General features: G+C 47.3%; 1 long non-coding RNA gene across 1 annotated transcript; it reads left to right on the top strand.

The window, feature by feature from the left end:
• The first annotated feature begins 7,181 nt into the window (after positions 1-7,181).
• On the top strand, positions 7,182-17,920 carry LOC112469526. Its single transcript, XR_003042648.1, has 3 exons — positions 7,182-7,312; positions 10,430-10,568; positions 17,687-17,920. It is a non-coding gene; the product is annotated as an uncharacterized LOC112469526 (long non-coding RNA).
• Positions 17,921-18,657: the final 737 nt, after the last annotated feature.

Raw genomic sequence — 18,657 nt, 5'->3', positions numbered from 1 at the left:
TGTCTTTTTTTTCTTTCAGGAGAGCCTTTTCTACTCTTATCAGAAAGTCATCCCCAGAGCTGCCACTCTAAATCTTATCACAAAAGTCTTTGGTGAGAGGAACCTCAGAAACCTGCATTTTACAGATGAAGAGGCCAGGGGAGGAATTTGCCCAAGGTCACACAGGAGCATGTGTGGCAGGTCATCGACAAGGTGGAATCCACGTGCAGCATGCTCCTTCCACCCTGTCCCAGGGCTCACCACCCCTACTTGGGAAATGGGCCCAGGCCTTTCATTTACACTATTGTTGGAAAGAGCCCCAGACACCAAAAGGCTGTTTCCTTCTGTCCTGTCCAGCTCAGCGCTGGTGCCTGGAATCAGGACGGGGTGATGGGAAGTGTCCTGACGTCTTCCTGCTGGGGGCGCGGCAACCTCACAGGGCTGGGCTTCCTGAATACAGCTGTGGCAGCAGCTGCGTGAGTTGGCATAACATTTAGCGTTTGTTTTTTAAAAATCAAATATTGGAAATGGGGTAAGAAAGGAGAAGAGATGGAGCAGATATGAGGGAACAAATATTTCCAGCAGAGAATAACCAGTCATTCTAGGGTTGATAAATCAAGAAATAGAGGCATTAAGCATATTATTCGTAGTCAGGGAGAGCATTCATAAGAGCTAAAAATCATTCACTACTAAAGTGGTTACCTCTGGGCCTGGAAGTAGGAGAATTTAACATTTCATTTGATACTTTTTAGTACTATTTGAATTATTATTTGTCATACATGTATGTTAGATCTATTAATAAAATAGTTAATGCTGAGATGCAGGCAGAGGCTGTTCAGGCAAAGCTGCTATGTGGATTCTTTCATCTCTAGCCTCCTTAGATGCAGCCCCCTCAGGAAGTCATTGGTCAGGAATAGAGGGAATTCTGTCAGTCAGACTTCAGCTGGGCCCTCCCTCCCTGTCCCCTTAACACCAGTTAAGATTGGCTCCAAGAGGAAAAAAAAAAGATCAACTCTAGGACTATTCAACAAATAGAGCTAAAAAATGTAGTTATCCACATGGAAAAGACAAAGAAAAAAAAAACCCCCGCTTCACACCATACACAAAATATCAACTCTAGATGGATCGAGAACTTAAAAGTTAAACATTAAAAACTTTAGGTAAACTATCTGGTGACTGTCTTTTGATATCCTACTTTATTAAAATTCAGAGCTTCTGCTTATCAAAAGACACCTTGATAAATAAAGTTAAAAGTCAAGGCTACAAACTGGGAGAAGATAATTTTTTAATATAACCAACAAAAGATTAGTGTTAAGAATATATAGGAAAAAATAGAGAACTGTTACAAATCAATTAGCAAAAAGATAGACAATATAATAGAAAAATGAACAAAAGATAAATGGCATTTCATTGAAGGGAAAATATGTATGGCTGATAAACATATGAAGACCTTATTAGTATTCAGAGAAATGCAAATAAACACAATAATGTACCATTTTATACCCGTTTGGCTGGCAAAAATTGGACAATACAAAGATAGAAGAGGATGTAGACCATGAAATCTCTTAAGTACAGCTATTGGGGATATAAAATTATATATTCCCACAACTACTTTAGAAAACAATTTGACTTTTTCTTGTCAAGCTGAATATACGTTTACCTAGAAGTTGAATTATTATTCCCATTTTATAGATGAGGAAACTGAGGCACAGAATATTAAGTGACTTGCCCGAGGTTATAGCTAGTAAGTCTCCAAGCTGGGATTTGAACCAAACTGTCGAGCTCCGAAGAAGGAGAGAGGGCATTTATAAAACTCTTGCAGACATTAAGGCAACTAACTCTTGAGGATGATGTTTTCTGTCATCCCAGAGGAAAACGTTAAATGAAATATCTGAAAACAACACAAATGTAGACATGTGATCATAGCTTCACTAAGAGGAGGGCCCTTCCTGGGCTTCTGGCCCTGCCACAATGTGAGTTCTGGGATAATTTCAGGGGTACCACTCTCCTCCCTCCATTCAGCCAGTGTGCACAGTGAGTGCTCACCAGGTGTGCCTTGTTGTAAGTATAAGATGGGAAGGCAATGCTCCCCTTTGCAGGAATCAGTCCAAGGAGGCCTAGACAAGTGCTGCGTTGGGTGGCAGCACAAGGCTGCCCTTTGCAGGAATCAGACAGACACATAGAAGGCCTAGACAAGTGCTGTGTTGGGTGGCAGCACAAGGTTTGGGGACATTGGGAGGTGAGGTGAGTGGGCACCTCACGCTGAAACCCAACTGCGGGCATTTCTATGTCTTGTGAACACATGAAATCTCAGAAGACCCTGCTGTTCTGAGCAATTTACAGACAGGAAATTTAGGCCTGGAGATGAACAATGACCTGCCCACAGGCGCATAGCTTGGGCGTGGCAGAAAGGGTCTGGTATCCAGGACTTCTGGTGGAAACCCTGCATGATTCCTAGAAGGTCAAATTCCAGGCCCTCAAGTCAACAAATGGTTTGAACACGCCCTCTTGTGAGCCACAGGCCCTGTTCCTGGAGTGGAGTACCTCTCCTGGCTTTCCTTCTCAAAAACAGACATTCCATCCTTCCACCTCCCTCTTGGCTCAACAGTGGTTGAGACAAACTCGGTGAATTACATCTAAAGCAGCAGAAAATCTACATCAACCCCAATACCTACTTGGTTAATTCCTTGCGTTGAGTTCAGAAAGGTCATTCCTCCAGAGTTTTCAAATTCTCACCCAGATTCAAGATTACACTGCCTACAAGGGCATGTCTTCTTGGGATATAATTTTGAGAGGGTGAGTGGGAATATATGTCGGGGATTCCTGGTTATATGGATCTCCCCCTTGCCTGGAACGCCGCTACTAAAGCCATTCCTTTGTGTCATTTCTCCAGAAGGACGCTGATAATCGAAACACATCAAACAACTTGTCAGCCACGAGTCCCATATTATAGCTATGAGAGTACTTTAAAGTTTATAAACTGATTGAACATCTAAACATGTTTTTGATTCTTATAACAACTATGAAAAGTAGGGCAGCAATTTAAACCTGTCCATGCAAGAGATAAGGACATTGAATGAGGCTCAGAGAGGCAGAGGATTTCATAGCTAATCAGAGCCAATACCTGAACACAGGTCTTTACCTCCAAATTCCATGTACCTCAGATAATGGGCAGTTGCCTTAGAGAACAAAGGCTGATGGGACACAGAACAGGTAGGTTTTGATAGCAAAGTGGAAGGATGAGGGGGAAAGGGTCTGGAGCAGGGGGAGTTGGATGGCAGACCTTGGCTAGAGGAGAGGGCATGAGTCCCCTGGGCATTGACAGTTTGAGCAGGAAGAAGGGTGGCCCGGCCGTGGGGAGGAGGCCGCGAAGGAGGAGTGGGGAGTGAGCTCTGGGGAGTTCTGGTTGGGCCTGTACTAAAGCTTGAGGAGCTGGAGTGGACCTTTCCTTTAGGCTTCCGTCTGCTCTCTGGGCTCTGAGGGCTTTCCAGCTCCCTGCCAATGTCTGCTGCCTGACCCCTGGCCAAGTGTCTTGTGAGCCTGTCAACACTGACCTAGTCATGCTGGCTCGTGACTGTGCTCTTCGTGTGACCACGAATGAGTCAAGAGAGGAAGCAGGCACCCAAGGATTTCCGGGGGATTCCCAGGATGCAGGCCGCTTAGGGCCCTGGGTGAGGGAGGTCTTGGGGTACCTCAGAGGCTGAGGCTTCCCAACACTGAGCTGTAGAGTCACCCTCTTCCCAGAATTTGAGAGCCAGTCAAAATATCCCCAGACCTAACTAGATTCCTCTCCTGCCAAAAGGCACCCGGTAAGGACAAGCACCGAGACCACTCTGGTGGGCAAAGGCCTGGCTCAGTGCCAAGCATTCTGCAGGCATCTGGGGCACAGTGTCCCTATGAAGCCCTGGGAGATCCACTTTCTGGATGAGTAAACAGAGGCTCCATTTCTCCTAGAAGAACACTTAGAGAAGTAACTACAGAAGGATCCCCAAGAGCCCTCCATTTACTGAGACCTACTATCTGCCAGACGTTTTAGTTATTTGTAAATTGAATCAGATTTTGAAAACTACATTTGATACAATTACATATACGTGCTATAAAATAAAAGATAGAACTAGACCAGGAGTTCTTAATCTGGGGTTCATGGGACCCTCAAAGATAGAATTCGAAGGGTCAAAAAATTTGGAAGAGAAAAAATACATCTTTATTTTCACTGACCTCTGTGTGAATATTTTTTTCTTCAACGATGGGGTCACAAATCACAGCCGTATTAGCAGGACCTTGTGATGGTGTCATTGATAAAATTATAGATATTTTCAAATCGAATTACAGTTTTTTCATATATTTCAAAATATGGTTTATACTCATCACTATTTCAAAATTATAGTTGCTATTAGGCCTATTGCCAGATCTTGATATTTAATTCGTTAATAAGAAAGCACTATTACTACATCAAAAATTTGTTTTAAAAAAATATTTGATAACTACATTTTAATAAAGTTGGTTTCCTTTGAAAGCCTATGTTATTTTATTTTGTGCATTTAAGAATATTATTCTGAGAAAGGGTCCATAGGCTTCACCAGAAGACAAAGTGGGCTATGGTATATACTCACATAAAAGTTAAAAGCCCCTGATGTGGGCCCACCCTGCAGTATTTTGGGAGATACTCATATTTTTTAAATGGATACTTCTTTTTTTAAGGACTATTTTCTAGTTACATCAGAAAGTTGAATGCTGACCTGGTTATTTAACTTAAGTGAAATTCGATTTCCCACCATCATTGGATGGTGAACAATCTACCACTCTCCAGTTGAACACTTCTAACAGTCTATTAGCAGAAAAATCTTTCCCCCAACAGGTATCTACATTGTTTAACTTAACTGAAAAACAGCCTTGAGTCCTCTGCATGTTTTTCTTCATACTCATGTATACGCTCCACAATCAGGCAATGTTCTAAGAGCAATGGTTAAGGAATAAAGGTATTTTGGCTAGAAAAGAGGCTGGCAGTGGAGGGCTGGAGGGCTGTGGGGGAGAGGATACAGGACCACTGTCTTGCTTTCATGAAGGGTGGCCCTTACATTCCTGCATGCAGCTCTGGAAGCCCAACAAGGACACAAGGCTCAAAATCAGGATGGCCAGGGAATGACCAGATAGACTCTGTTCAATTTTTGCAGCCCACTTCTCCCCCTCATCACCTTTCCTCTTGTGGTCCTGGTTCTTCATGCTGGTTCCCCTCCCCACTATCAAAGTGTGCTCTGACAGAGAGAGGATTGTGGTGTGGATGGACTGGCAGACACAACAGAGGGGCTGGTTAAGTAGTGCTGACTAGGGCATTGCAGGACCCAACCCTGTACTTCCCCAAGTCTGTTTCCTCAGCTGTAGAATGAGCATAATGCTATCTGCTCTCGTTAGCATGGACTAAATGAGATGGTAGTGAGAAAACATTTATGGTTCAAGGTCACAATGATTATCAACCTACTTACTATAAGGTATAGGCAACAGATAAAGCTTCAAGGTGGCTTTTCCCAGCAGACTTTGTATTTAAATTGGGGATTGAGTCTAGCTTCTTTTCCAGTGGTGAGCTCTCTTTCACCAGGAGAGGAGAAACAACACAGGGTCAGAGTCAGACAGACTGAATCCAACTCTTCCCTGCCTTATGTCGGGCCTTGGGCAAGACAGTTCAATTCTCTGAGACTCAGTTTATCATCTGTTAAGTGGGGATAATAACACGTATATTCCCAGTGCCGTTGTGAAGATTCAATAAAATCCTGTGTGAAGAGCACTCAGCCCAGAGCTTTGGGGAGAAATACTCTAAAAATGTTTATTGATGAATATGATCACAATCATTTAGGATTCAAATTCTGAGTGCATGAATAGGCCATGAGTAATTAGGGCAGGCTGGGCAGATCCAGGGGCTAGCATGATAAGGGGACTGAAGGATACCGGAGCCCCCCACCCCTCACCAACCACCACCACCACCACCACCACCACAGGGCTTCCTACTGACAGGGAGGAGGTTCCTCTGTGTTATTCCTAGGAGCGAAGGAGCGAGAGCACTTGATCTCCTGATGGCCTGCCCCTGTGGGCCTGACTCCAGACTGCAGGGTCAGTCGGCCAGGCCAAGCCCTCTTGGGTTCTGCATCCTCCCTAGGTCCCCTGGGTTTAGGAGGCCGGCAGGCCGCTAGGCCCGATGCTCAGCTGTCTGGAGCTGGCTCTCTAGGCCAGGCCTGGAGACCTATGAGGGAGGGCTCAGCCCAGTGTCTCCCTCCTGCCCAGATGGCTCTTCAGAAAATAAGCAAGGCTGAAACTGATAGAGATGGAGGAGAGTAGGAACCAGGACCCAAAATGAGAAGCTAAAACTGAGAGGGGAAGGGGCACTCACGCAGGGCAGGCAAAGTGGAGAGCTTCAGCTCTCCTCAGAGCTGACTCCAGGTCCCCAGGGGCTGCGTCTCACACTTTTGAGCCCCTGCAGGCCTGTCCTTTCTTCTGCCCTCCACCCTCGCAGAAGCCTGCAGCTCTCCCCCATCTCATATCCACATGCGGCTGGTGCTACCCAGAATGAACTTCCCCTCCACACACCACCAGAACTGGAGCTGCACACCAGAAGGACTGGACTGGACTGGGGGATGGGGGTGGTGGTAAGAGTGGTGGGGGGTAGTGGCAAGTTGGATGGACACTCAGGAGTCACCCTTGTATTTGCTAACAGAGGGCCGTATTCACTGCCTCTGACCAGGAGGTTTCAAGCATTGTTTTTAAAGCTGCGACCACTCATAAATCGCATTCCAGACTTTACTGCCTAAACTATTATCCATTTAATATATATCTTTAAATCAGCACCTTTCAAAACAGCCTAGTCCCAAGCAATAATATCTGTGAAATCACGAGTTTGATGAGCTGATCTATTTTTTTCCTGATTTACATTTGTATCGATATGTTATTTAAAAAAACAGTTTACCCACATATCATCTAAACTCACCTTATAAACCATGTATTTAAATTCGTCCTGTGGCCCATGTTTTGGGAAACTATTTAGTGGAAAGACAAAGATTTTGGGATCATACGACACAGGTTCTACCATTTCCTAGCTGTGTAACCTTGAGGAAGTCACTTAACCTCTCTGGGCTTCAGTTTCCTCATTTGTAAAATGGTGATCCTCCCTCCCACAGCTGTCGTGGGCATGGAGCACAGCCATGGTAGCTTTCCTTCTCCTCCTGGAATCCTGCTGGCTTCCCTGCAAATTAACATAGGCAGGAAGTCTGGTCTCTAGCTGTCTTCCTAACCGCATTCTACTGCATTCCAGGGTATCCTACACTAAAGGCATGCCTAGGAAGAGGTGAGTGTTCCTCTGACATCTGTCCTGGAGTCTACGAATCCCAGGGAACTGCTTCCTGGCATCCACCCCAGGACACCGTGCTGCAATGTCAGCTCCTGTTCTTATGTTCCACCCTCCGTGAAAATGAGAATTAGCGATGCTCCTTCACAGGGGTGGGAGGCAGCTTGAAGATGTGGAAAGGCTTGTGGGAAGCTGGGTTCAAACCTGGCATGCCACTGTCTCACTGTGTGCCTTGAGCAAGTCACTGGTCCTCTCTGCACGTGGGTTTTCTCGTCTGTACAATGAAGGGCCAGCTTTGACTGTGAACCCAGATTCTCTCCCACTTCCTCTCCCCCACTGCAGATGGGGTGGGTGGAAGGGGCAGAGACTCCTGCCTTTTCCTATTGAGTAATTCGTTTCTCTTCTGGTTGAGGATGTGGGAACTGGGAGGGAGCAGGGCAGGGTGCGGATGGGGGTGGAGAGGAAGTTGTTGATGAGGGTGGGAGACTGGCTGCCATTAAGGCCTTCTCCAATAGACACTTCCTCTTTGTCCCTTCCCCCATACAACTACAAGGAAGGGTGTAGGTATTTTCTAGGATGGTCTGAGGAGGGTTAGATTAACGTGGGGGTGGGTGCATGTCTAGTGGGATATCCAGACTGTGTGCATGGTGTTTCCCTCTGAAGAGTGTATTGCGGATGCTAATCTGGGTCTCCGAAAATGAGAGGTGGGAGGGTTCAGGGATCACCTAGTCTAATCCTCCATGCTGCTTTTACAGAAAGGGAAACTGAGGCCCAGAGACGTGCAGTGACTGGTTTAGGGTTATGCAGTGACTTGGCAGCCAACTGAGACAAGAATCTAGGAGTCCTGCCCTCTGCTCCCATCGTTCCGCCCCGCTCCCACCTCTCCTCCCATAGCTCTGGTGACACCCTCAGGGAGATTTGGGGCATCTATAAAAAATGCTCTAATTGATTCTTAACAGGAAGTGTGGGCTTTTTTGCTCTGAGTTGACAACCACAGCAGCTACACACAACCACAGCAGCTACGCACAACCACAGCAGCTACACACATACACAGATAAGCACTTGTGCCCCCTCCCACACTCACCGTCCCCCAAGTTTGCACACACATAGAGACACTTGCTCATATTCCATGGCATCTAGGCATACAGATGGGACATATCTGTGTACTTCTTCCAATGCTAGGAGATGCCCAATCAGAGGCTCCAACCTTGTACCCTCTAACCTGGTTGGGAGGGCTTTGAGTGCCAGTTTCCATAGTGAAGAGTGGATTTGAAGGGGAGGAGCTCAGACAAGGAGATCAAGCAGGGCTTCAGTGGGTAACAAAGGCTCATACCCCAGGCTGGGCCCCATGGCCAGTGCGCATCAGTCCTAGCCTGAATAGGCTGCTTATAGTTCACAGGGCAGATAACAGAGAAACCACCAATTTTTCACGGGGGCCCAGTGAGGCCAAAGATATGGGGCCTTGGAGAGGTTAACCAACTTGCCCACAATGGCCCAGCATGTAAATGGCAAAGTCTAGATTTGAACTCGGGTCTGTTTGACCAAGAGCCCAGGTTCCTGGTCCCACAGGCACACCTCTTTTCAAGCCAAAGTAGCTGAGCCAGGTAGCAGCAGCTCCCACATCTATAAAATGCCACAGAATTTCTCATGCACGAAACAAAGGAAACCCAGTAATATTACTGGGAGTCTACGTGCGATTGAAGGAAACTTCATGGACAAGTTGGCTGCTTTAAAAATGAATGAGAGTTTATTAGAAAGAAGAGTGGAGGAGACAGGGAAGGGCATTCCTAGCAGACGGAACAGTGTGAGCAAAGGCAGTGCGGAAAGGTGCAAGGGGCAAGGAAAGGCATGGTGGCAATGGAGCAGGGGGTAACTGGTCAGCTAGGTTTGTGGTCAGAGCTCTGGGATGGGGCTGGAGGACTGACATGCAGGTTAGAGGGGTTGGAAGGGCCTTGTCAGGCAAAGGCATTTGGGTGCCAGGATGTCCTGGTAAGGTACTGAAGAAAGGGTGAGACTCCATCAGTCCTGTGCTCCAGAGACTCACTCTGACTCTAGGATGAAGGATGGTAGTGAGTGGATGCGAGGACACGAGGCTGAGTCAGGGGACCAAAGAAGAGCTGTTACAGGTGTCCAGGTAGGGGTCACGGAGCTAGAACCAGGCCTGGAGCAGTGGGATGGAGAGGAGGGTGGGTGGGAGAAGACAGACAGCCTGAGGATAGATCTGGGCAGAGATGATTACGCTGCCACTAGGTGAAGGCTTCTGACACCAACCAGTACCCACTTCCACCCCAGCTCAGGCCACTGGGTTCAGGTCAAAAGGCCTCAGAGAAACCTGGCCCTAGCCCCAGACTCACTGCTATTTCCAGGAGCTGCCCACCCCACCCACTTCCCCTGGGGGGAAGCAGCAGGGACTACTCCCCACTCCCTGCAGGCAGGGCAGGATTTTTTCTTTTTTAACTAGGTAAAGAGCAATCTCTGCAGAGCTGAAGGACAACACTAGCTGCCACTGCTGAGCAGACACTGACTGGTTTCACCAGTAGCGGATGAGGGACCCTGCCCTTACGAAGGGCTGCTGGTGCCTCTGGAAATTAGATGGGGCTCCTGTTACCACCATAATGGATCTGTACAGTTGCTGCTTCAATACCAGGTCTGGGGTGGTCATGCTGATTGGTTAAGACTGGTCACATGCCCAGCCTTGGCTGCAAGGAAGGCCTGGAAAGGGAGTATCTGGCATTCTTAGCCTCAGTAATGGAAGCTGGACTCTTCCTCATGAGTGGAGAATACCCCACACATAGAAAGGGGTTTCAGATGCTGGATGGCCAACAGAAATGACAAATGTCTAATATGCTACCTCAAAGGAATGTTATCTATCGAGAATTAAATGATAAATTCCATGTAAAAATGCTTAGCAAAGCATCTGATATAAAGAATATGCTCAATAAATGTAGCTTTCATTCCATTAAACTGTAAGCTCCCTGCAGGCAGGAAGCAGACCTCTTTTTTGCTCCCTGCTGCATCCCTAGTGTAACTTGGCAAATGTTTGTGGCATAAATGTCTTGTTTCTCAAATCTGTGCTCTGTCTAGCCTTTTCTCATTTCCTTTTTCTCTTTGCCTTAGCTGTTGCCACAGTATTTTCCAAGGAAGAGACATATGCTGGAGCAGACCAAACTCTGTAGCAGGAGTCGGGTGCCCATAACTCAGCTTTACCACCAGCTCACCGTGTGATCTCGGGCAAGTCACCTCCCCTTCCTGCAAAGTGGGTACAATAACCTCAGTTGCTCTGCCTCACATCCCTGCCCCACAACCCAAATGAGAAAATGTGAGACGCTGATTGCAAAGTAGCAAAAAGCCTTCTGCACCAAAGTCTGGGAGGAAGCAGCTGTTGAAGCCATCCACTGAGAAGTGTTAGACTCCGCAGAGAATTTGCTTTTGAAGAGGGGCCTCTGGGGGAACTGTGTGGGGAAATAGCCTTCCTCTTCCCACAGTGGAAAGGACTGCTGTTCATGTATCTGTGAAATGAAGCTATTTTTATGTAGCATAACTGCGATTATGACAGGGCCTCATTCTGAAGGGGAAGGGCGAGGAGTAGACCTGAGCCGCCCAAGCTGAGATAAGGCTGCCCATGGATATCAGACCTATTCCCCCAAATGACTCCAGGTCTTGCCTTCCTCCAATAGAGGGCCCAAAATGGGCAGTGGGGCAGACAACCTGCTCCAGAAAGAAATAGGTCAGTCATTGGTCTTGGGGCCTGTCAATCATCATTGATCTTCCAATTAGCTGTGGGCTGGTAGTGTCCCTGTGAAGAAATCTGAGAATCCACTGAAAAGAGCTGGAATACAGGGATGAAAAGGGTGCCGGACACGCCCTTCCTGCTCCTTGCAAGGTTGGCTGGCTGGAATTGAAGTTTCCACCAGGGATTATCAGGCATGGACGTGTGCCCACACTGTGTTTAGGGGCTTTATATGTGTCCCCTTTTATTGAATTCTTCCAACACCCTCCTCCTTAGGTAGAGGTGATCTGCCTCCATTTTATAGATAAGGGCACTGAGGCTCCTTGGGGATGTGACTGACTCAGCTCTAAAGACTCCTGACTATGAGTCCTGGGCCGAGGGCGCCAACAGGAAGGGTGATTATTTTCTTTACTGGAAGGACAGAGAAAGCTTTCCCAGAGAAGGTGACATTTGAGCTGGGCCCTAAACAATAAGCAGGATTTAGCTGTCTTGCGGGGCAGGGAGAGGAGAGAAGGAAGGGCATGTGATCAGAAGGGATATAGCATGGGCAAAGGCATGGAGGTGTGACTGTGTATGACTTGTTTGGGGGTATCGGGTAACTCGAGGTGGCTGGGGAGTGGCAGGGGTGATGGGGGCTTTAGAGGAGGGCCTTATATGCCATGTTAAGGGGTTTGGGTTCCTTGGGGTTCTTGTAGAGCTATGCAGGCAGGCCCTAGGCATCCTCCTGGAAGTGCAGTCTCACAGAGAGAGGGGAGGGGAGCCCACAGTGGCAGGAAGGACAGGGGGTGGCATGTCAGGCCCAGAGGAAGTGAGGTAGGTTTCCTGCCCTGGAACCTGAGCTCAGGCAGTGGCGGCCTCACAGTGCTGCTGTGCTGCACAGGCCCAGCCTTCATCAGAGCTTTAGGTCCCAGGTTGCCCGAGTTCTGCAAGTCCCCTTTCCTCTGTTCTTTTCTGAGCTCATCCTGTGTGCCAGACTTTGCATACAGTATTCCCTTTAATCCTCACCGACACTTGCCAGGTAAGTATTATTACCCCATTTTATGGGGGAGGAAACTGAGGTTTAGAGAGGTTGGGGGATCTGCCCTAGTTTGCACAGCCCCTCTGGGTGAACTCATGGGATCCCCATCATCATCTTTCAACAAAAGAATCCTCTGTGAGCCCTACTGTTAGTCAGAGGACTGGTAACCTCCTTCCTTCAGAATAAAGAGGACTCTGAGGCTGACCCCAACTTGTCTGTCTCTGCACCGTCAGCACAGACTCGGATATAACTCTGGAGAGCCCCTTAGAGGTCATTTTGTCCATTCCATTTAGTCCTCATATATTACAGATGGAGAAAATGAGACCCGCAAGTGGCCCTAGAGGCGAGAGCCCAGCCTTTTTTGAACTAGAGTCTCTCACTGGTTCTAGCCCAGCTAAGAAGTTGAGTGATGAGGGATAAATCAGTTAGGGTGCAAGGCCTGAGGGGAAGGTGGCTTGTGTGATACAGGCTGGTGTGGGGCTTCTATGGGATCATAGCCAAAATGTACTCAGCTGCTTCATCCCACTCAGAGGACTTCAGACAATTTAGGAAAAGATGTCCACTCACAGGACACTTTATGCCATCTGCCTGAAAAGTATGCTATTAACTATGCAAATTTTGGACGTGGTTCTATAGTATAGCGGTTAGCACATCTGCTTTACATGCAGAAGGTCCTGGGTTTGCGCCCCAATGGAGCCATGGTCCATGGTCTACGGCCATGCCACTCTGAACAAGCTCGATGTCTGATCTTGGAAGCTAAGCAGGGTCGAGCCTAGTTAGTACTTGGATGGCAGACCACCTAGGAAGACCAGGTGCTGTAGGCATAAAAAAACGAACAAACAAAAAAAACTATGCAAATTTTGCTGACATCAAGGTGACTACATCCCCTAGGGTTGTGCAGTGCACAGTTTGCACAACTGTGAGTGGCTGGCCACCCAGCCCTGAAAATGGAGGGAGGTCTCTGGCAACTCTCCCCACTTCTCTATCCCCTTCTTCTTCCCCTAACCCCTTCCTACAGAGCCAGGGATCAGAGGGCATTTCCTACCAGGGTGGGAGAGGAAAAGAAGGGTAAAGACAAAGAAGGAGGAAGGAGAGTGTGGAGGGCAATAAGAGTAGGTTCATTTCTGCTCTTAGAAACTGAAACCAAAAGTCGCGGCAGAAGTCGATGTGAAATCAGGTTTGTGGCAAGACACTAAGGTTGTAAAGCTGTACTGAAGGAGCAAAGCCTCTGTATCTGAGGCGAGGGTAGCAGCCCTGGTCAGAGACACCCTAGCTGCAACCCTGGTGTTACCTAGACCAGGACTTGCCCTTCATGCTGACAGGAAGTGCGCAAGGTGAGAGACTGTTTTCTGAGGATTCAAAAAGCCTTTCTAGACATTATGGTACCCAGCACTGGGGTTAGGATCATTGCTGGAAGGGATGGGGGTGCTCGCTCAAGCTACAGAGTCACCTAATGGTCCAAGAGAGGGTGACCTAAGCCTGGACTGGTGTTAATGTCTATGTGGACACGCACATGCCCATGAAATGGGGCAGCTGGCATCTATGTGCCTGGCATAATGGGAACATTATTTCTCCACGCTGAGCTCAAGATATGTAAAATAATGTGGATTTTTGTGACCCATCTGGCTCTGAAGTTCATTTAGGTGCCACAATACTGGATTCTTTAGGGGCTCTTGATGCTTTATTCTAACAATGGAACCGTGTTTGAAACTTGGACTGTCTTTAAAAATTCAGATTGTGTTGTCACCATTTCTTGTGACCTGTATGATTCAATGAACCAGTCATAGACAAGGAACTCTGGTGTCACCCTGTCCATGCAGGTTTCCTGGATCCTCTATATAGGGAGGGATGCTGAGCTGCACGGCTCCCAGCTCCAGAATGGGCAGCCCCTTGAGGGCTCATTCTGTGTTTAAATCATCTTTGTATCTCCCATGATGCAGGAGCTTCCCTCCCCTTAGGGATTCTAAGAGTGTAAGCTCCTGGCTTTTCCATTTGTGTGCTGACATCTACTCTGTGCTGGCCTCCCACAGTCTGGGAAGAAGAGGGAGGGTAGACTGATGGGTCAGGGCACAGGGGAACCTGGTTTCACCATTCTCTGCTCTGTGGCCTTGAACAAGTTCCATTCCTCTCTGAGCCTCAGTTTCTCTGTATGGAGATGAGGATGATTTAAATAGCTGATTTTTATTGAGCGGTAACTATGGGTCAAGCACTGTGCTACGTGTATTGCATGTCGTAACTTATTCAGAAAGTACTTCCAAGGGCCTCCAATGTGCAAGGGATACTATGAGGTCTGCTGAGGAAATGGAAGCTTGGAGAATTTAGGTGACTGCCCAAGGTCACATGCAGGTGAGTGGCAGAGTTTGTACTCCAGAACCCCACCCTATGACCAGCCCTTGGTACTGGATGGACCCTAGCAGGCCTGTGGAGAGGTCAGCATGGAGCCGACTTGGGGTGAGGGATGGGGATAAGTGCTCTATGGTGATGCTGTTATCAATGGCCAGGTCTGGCTGGCCCAGAAGGAGCTTGTAGCCTGAATTCAGGGTCTAGGGCAGTGAGAATCCAGCCAGGTGACCCCACAGGGTGCTGTGGAAGGAGGCCCTCCAAACTGGGATTCTGAAAGACCATATCCAGCAGAAAAGGCAAAGGCTGTCTAGGGCCCTGAGGAAGGGTGCTGGGCTGCCCCTGAGCAGGCTCCTCACTTGTGGCCTCAGATGCCCACAGAGGCTGAGAGGGTAACAGAAGAGAAAGCAGGTCATATTCAGGTCTGTCTGACCCAAAGAACCAGGCTGAAGACAGTGTGGGTCTGGGAGTGCCCCAGAAAACAGGTCACTGATATGGTAGCGGTCAACTCACTGGGGCTGCTTCTGGGGAAGCTGGCTTAGCCTCCCTTCCCAGTGCCCCAGGGCTGAATTCACTCCTGACCCTGGACCAGGGACCAGCAGATAGATGGTCCAAGCAGAGGGGAATGTGACTTATTTGAGGAACCTCCTGGCAGAGGCTGGCAGACCTCTAGGCCAGCCAGAGAAGAGACAGGTCTGCAGAGCACAGTCCCAGAGGCTGGACACACACACATACACATGCAGCACCAGAGGGACAGAATCTGAGGGCCAGACTGGGTGGGTGCAGGGAAGCCAATAGAAACCTAGTATCCCTGCCAAATCCAACAGGCCAGAGTCCTGGAGACACTCTTGCCTTCTTTCCCTCATACCCTACATCCAATCCATCAGCAAGTCCTGTAGGCTCATTCCTTTCCCACTGCCCGCTGAGCCATCACTTCACTGTCACCTGCGATACTGCAGTAGCCCCTTTGCTGGCCCCCATAGTCCATTCTTAACACAGTAGCCAGAATGGTCCTGTTAAGTATCATGTTACTCCTTAATAGAAGCCCTCCAGCAGCCCCCACTTCACTCAGAGCAAAAGCCATGCCCCACCTCTCAGCACACCCCTCTTTGATACCGTTTCCTACCCCTCTCCCAGTCCCTCACTCTGCTCTAGCCACTGGGCTTGTTTGCTTTTCTTCAAACAAGGCAGGCCTACTCTCCCATCTCCAGGCCTTTGCACTGTTGGTTCCTTCTGCCCAGAACTAGAATACTATTCCTTGGATAGCCACATGGCCTGATCATCAGCCTGCTCAGATGTTACTGTATTTCTCAGCATTCTGCAGAAAACGGCACTCAAATTAGGATTATTTGAGAACTTTTTGCAAAGGTGTAAATAGGATGTTAGGACAGTGCAGTGCCTGCCCAGGAGCACAGGTACCTTTGCTACTACTAGGCCTGAGGGGAAGGGAAAGAAGTGGCTGCTGGAGCCAGGAAGGAGAGAACTGTGGGAGAGGCCACTTGACAGGAGCAGGGACCAGCAGGGAGGGAGCCAGGGGCATAAACACCTTCCTTGCCTTCCTGGTTCTCCGGAGTGGGTTCCACATTGGTGAACCAGGCTGGAAGGCCCATAGAAGTATCCTTACCATTAGCCACTCCCACCCTCAACTCCCACGCTTTCCCTAAGCGTATTTTCCCATGGCACTTATCTCGTAACATATTTACCTATTCACTATGTGGGGTTTTGTTTTTGTTTTTGTTTTTGTTTTTGTTTATCGTCTGTAAACTCCAGGAAGCATGGATTTTGGTTTCTTTTATTCTCTATTACATCCCAAGAACACTGACTGGCATGTAGCAGACACTCAGTAAATAATCCTTGAATAAATGAGTGCCCACTCATTCTCCATGGGCACTTCTAGGCCCCCGCCTGGGGGAGGAATGGGTGGATGCTGCTGTCTGAGGCTCCAGGACTGAAGAGAAGCCAGCAGGACCCAGCTGAGGAGGGAAGGCAAGGCTGTGCCCATAGCAGCACCCCAAACCTGAGGCTCCTGGAGCAGATCCCTGCCTCGCCCCTAGGTTGTGATGTTGAGACCAGAGGATTGTCCTTGGCCTTAACTACGTTTGGTCTTCTAAACAAGGTGCTGCTCTGTGAAGTCTCCTACCTCATGAATCAGCTCTTTGAGGGCACATCTGGCTCCTTTCCTGGTCCTCCAAGGAATGTTTCCTTCAAGGAGGCCTGAACTTACCCTGCAGTGAAGGTCTAAGAGTTATAGGCTAGGGGCTATGTTCTAAGCCTCCCTCGGCCAGGTCTTGGGTTCCCAGGGGACAGGGTTGTGCGGGGCCTACCTGATCACAGGGCTGCCCTCGCTAGGCTCTTAGGCTCCCTCCCCAACAGATGCCCAGGGTGCTGGGGCCTCCCTGAGATGGCATGCCACCCCTCAATAAGCCTCGATGGCATACAGAAGAGAAGACTCAGAACAAGGTGATGTTCAGTCCAGCCCTCCAATTGCAAAATTGTGTATTTTCTCTAAGGGGTTTATCAGCTGGAAGCTATTTCAATCCAAATACCAATAGGATTGGGGAGGGAGCCTCAGAAAATGAGATTAATCTTCCTCTGGAAAAATAAACATTTGAAAACAACAGGAAAATTCTGAAAAAGAAAAAGAACATCCCACACAAAACCCAGAGGTCTTAAAGTAAAAGGTTGATAATTTGAACCTGTAAAAGTGAAAACCTGAATGAAGAAAATTATCAAAGAACAAAAGATCACACACTGGAAAAATGCTTTGTAACATAATGTCAGATAAGGGGCTAATCTCCTTAATATACACATTTTAGAAATCAATATAAAAAAAGCAACCAAATTTAAAAATAGGCAAAGTATATAAACAGACAATTACAAGGAAAGAAAAATTTTAAATGAATAGAAATCACATGAAAAGATGATCAACTTCACTCATAATTAAAGAAATGCATAACAAAATAACAATGAAATAACATTTCCAATTGCCAAATTATTACCTATTAAAATGTTTTACAATGTATAGTGCTGGTGAAAGCCTAGGGAAATACAAACTCTTATTTTGTTGGTGGGAATATAAATTGACCAACATTTTGCAAGACAATTTGGAAATGGTTAGTGTGTCAGAGTAAAGGTGGCCACACATTCTTTGACAGTCCTCCCACGGGGAGGTAGGGGTCTATGAACCCTTCCCTTGAATTTGGGTTGGCCTGCGAGTTCTCTGACCAATAAAATACAGCAAAAATGATAATGTCCTAGTTCCAAATGTATCCCTTATCTTTCCCAGTGGGTTCTACTTCCTACCTCTTACAAGCCGAGTGGCAGTTTACCTGAACTGTGATTACCTGACATCACCAAACCAGGTGGGGAAGCCCTGCAGAATATGATACCACAAAGAGAGAGAGAGAGGTCACAGAGCACTGAAGCCCAGTCATATGAATGATGAAGCCAGCCTGGAAGAGAATCAGCTGAGCCCTTCCTGAATTCCTGGCTCACAAAATCATAAATAAAATAAATAAAATAAAATGGTAATTTTAAGCACTGAGTTTTGGGGTAATTGATTAAACAGCCATAGGTATCCTAAATAGCAATTCAAATTTAGATTTACCCTTTGACCCAGCAGTTGCATAGATTCTATGAATCTAACCCGCAGAAATATTTGTACAAGTGTACAAAAACATCTGAACAAAGACATTCATTGCAGCATTGTTTGTAAGAGTACAAGACTGGAAACAATCTATCTGTCCATCATTAGGGGAATGGCTAAATTAATTCTAATATATCCAGTTAATGATATATACTGATATACTGCACCTGCTGAAAGCCCGAGACAAGAAAAAGTCCCATTTGTGGTCCTGTGAGCCTAGGGCAACAAAACAGACTAAAGAGTATAGATTCTGGAGCCATAGACCGGCTCTGCCATTTCTGATCTGTGTGACTTTGGAAAAATTGTTTAACCTTTCTACCACAATATCCTCATCTGAAAAATGGAGGTGATAATCACAGTACCTACTTCAGATGGCTGTGGTGAGAAATAAACTAATTAAAGTGACAAGCCTGGCATGTATTTATGCTATATATATTTTGAAGATGCAAAGAGCTTGAAATTTAAATTGGGTTGGACCAGACTTTTAATATCGGAAAGGGATTTCATAGCAGAGGATCTGCCAGATTGACTTCCTGGGTGGGAGAAGGAAGAGAACTTTGACAAATAAAGTTTTGAAAGCACTGGTGAGAGAATGTTTTTAAAGAAAAGGA

The sequence above is a fragment of the Pteropus alecto genome, unplaced genomic scaffold (assembly GCF_000325575.1).
Source record: "Pteropus alecto unplaced genomic scaffold, ASM32557v1 scaffold86, whole genome shotgun sequence".
Taxonomy (NCBI): domain Eukaryota; kingdom Metazoa; phylum Chordata; class Mammalia; order Chiroptera; family Pteropodidae; genus Pteropus; species Pteropus alecto.
This window is presented reverse-complemented; position numbering and strand designations above follow the sequence as displayed.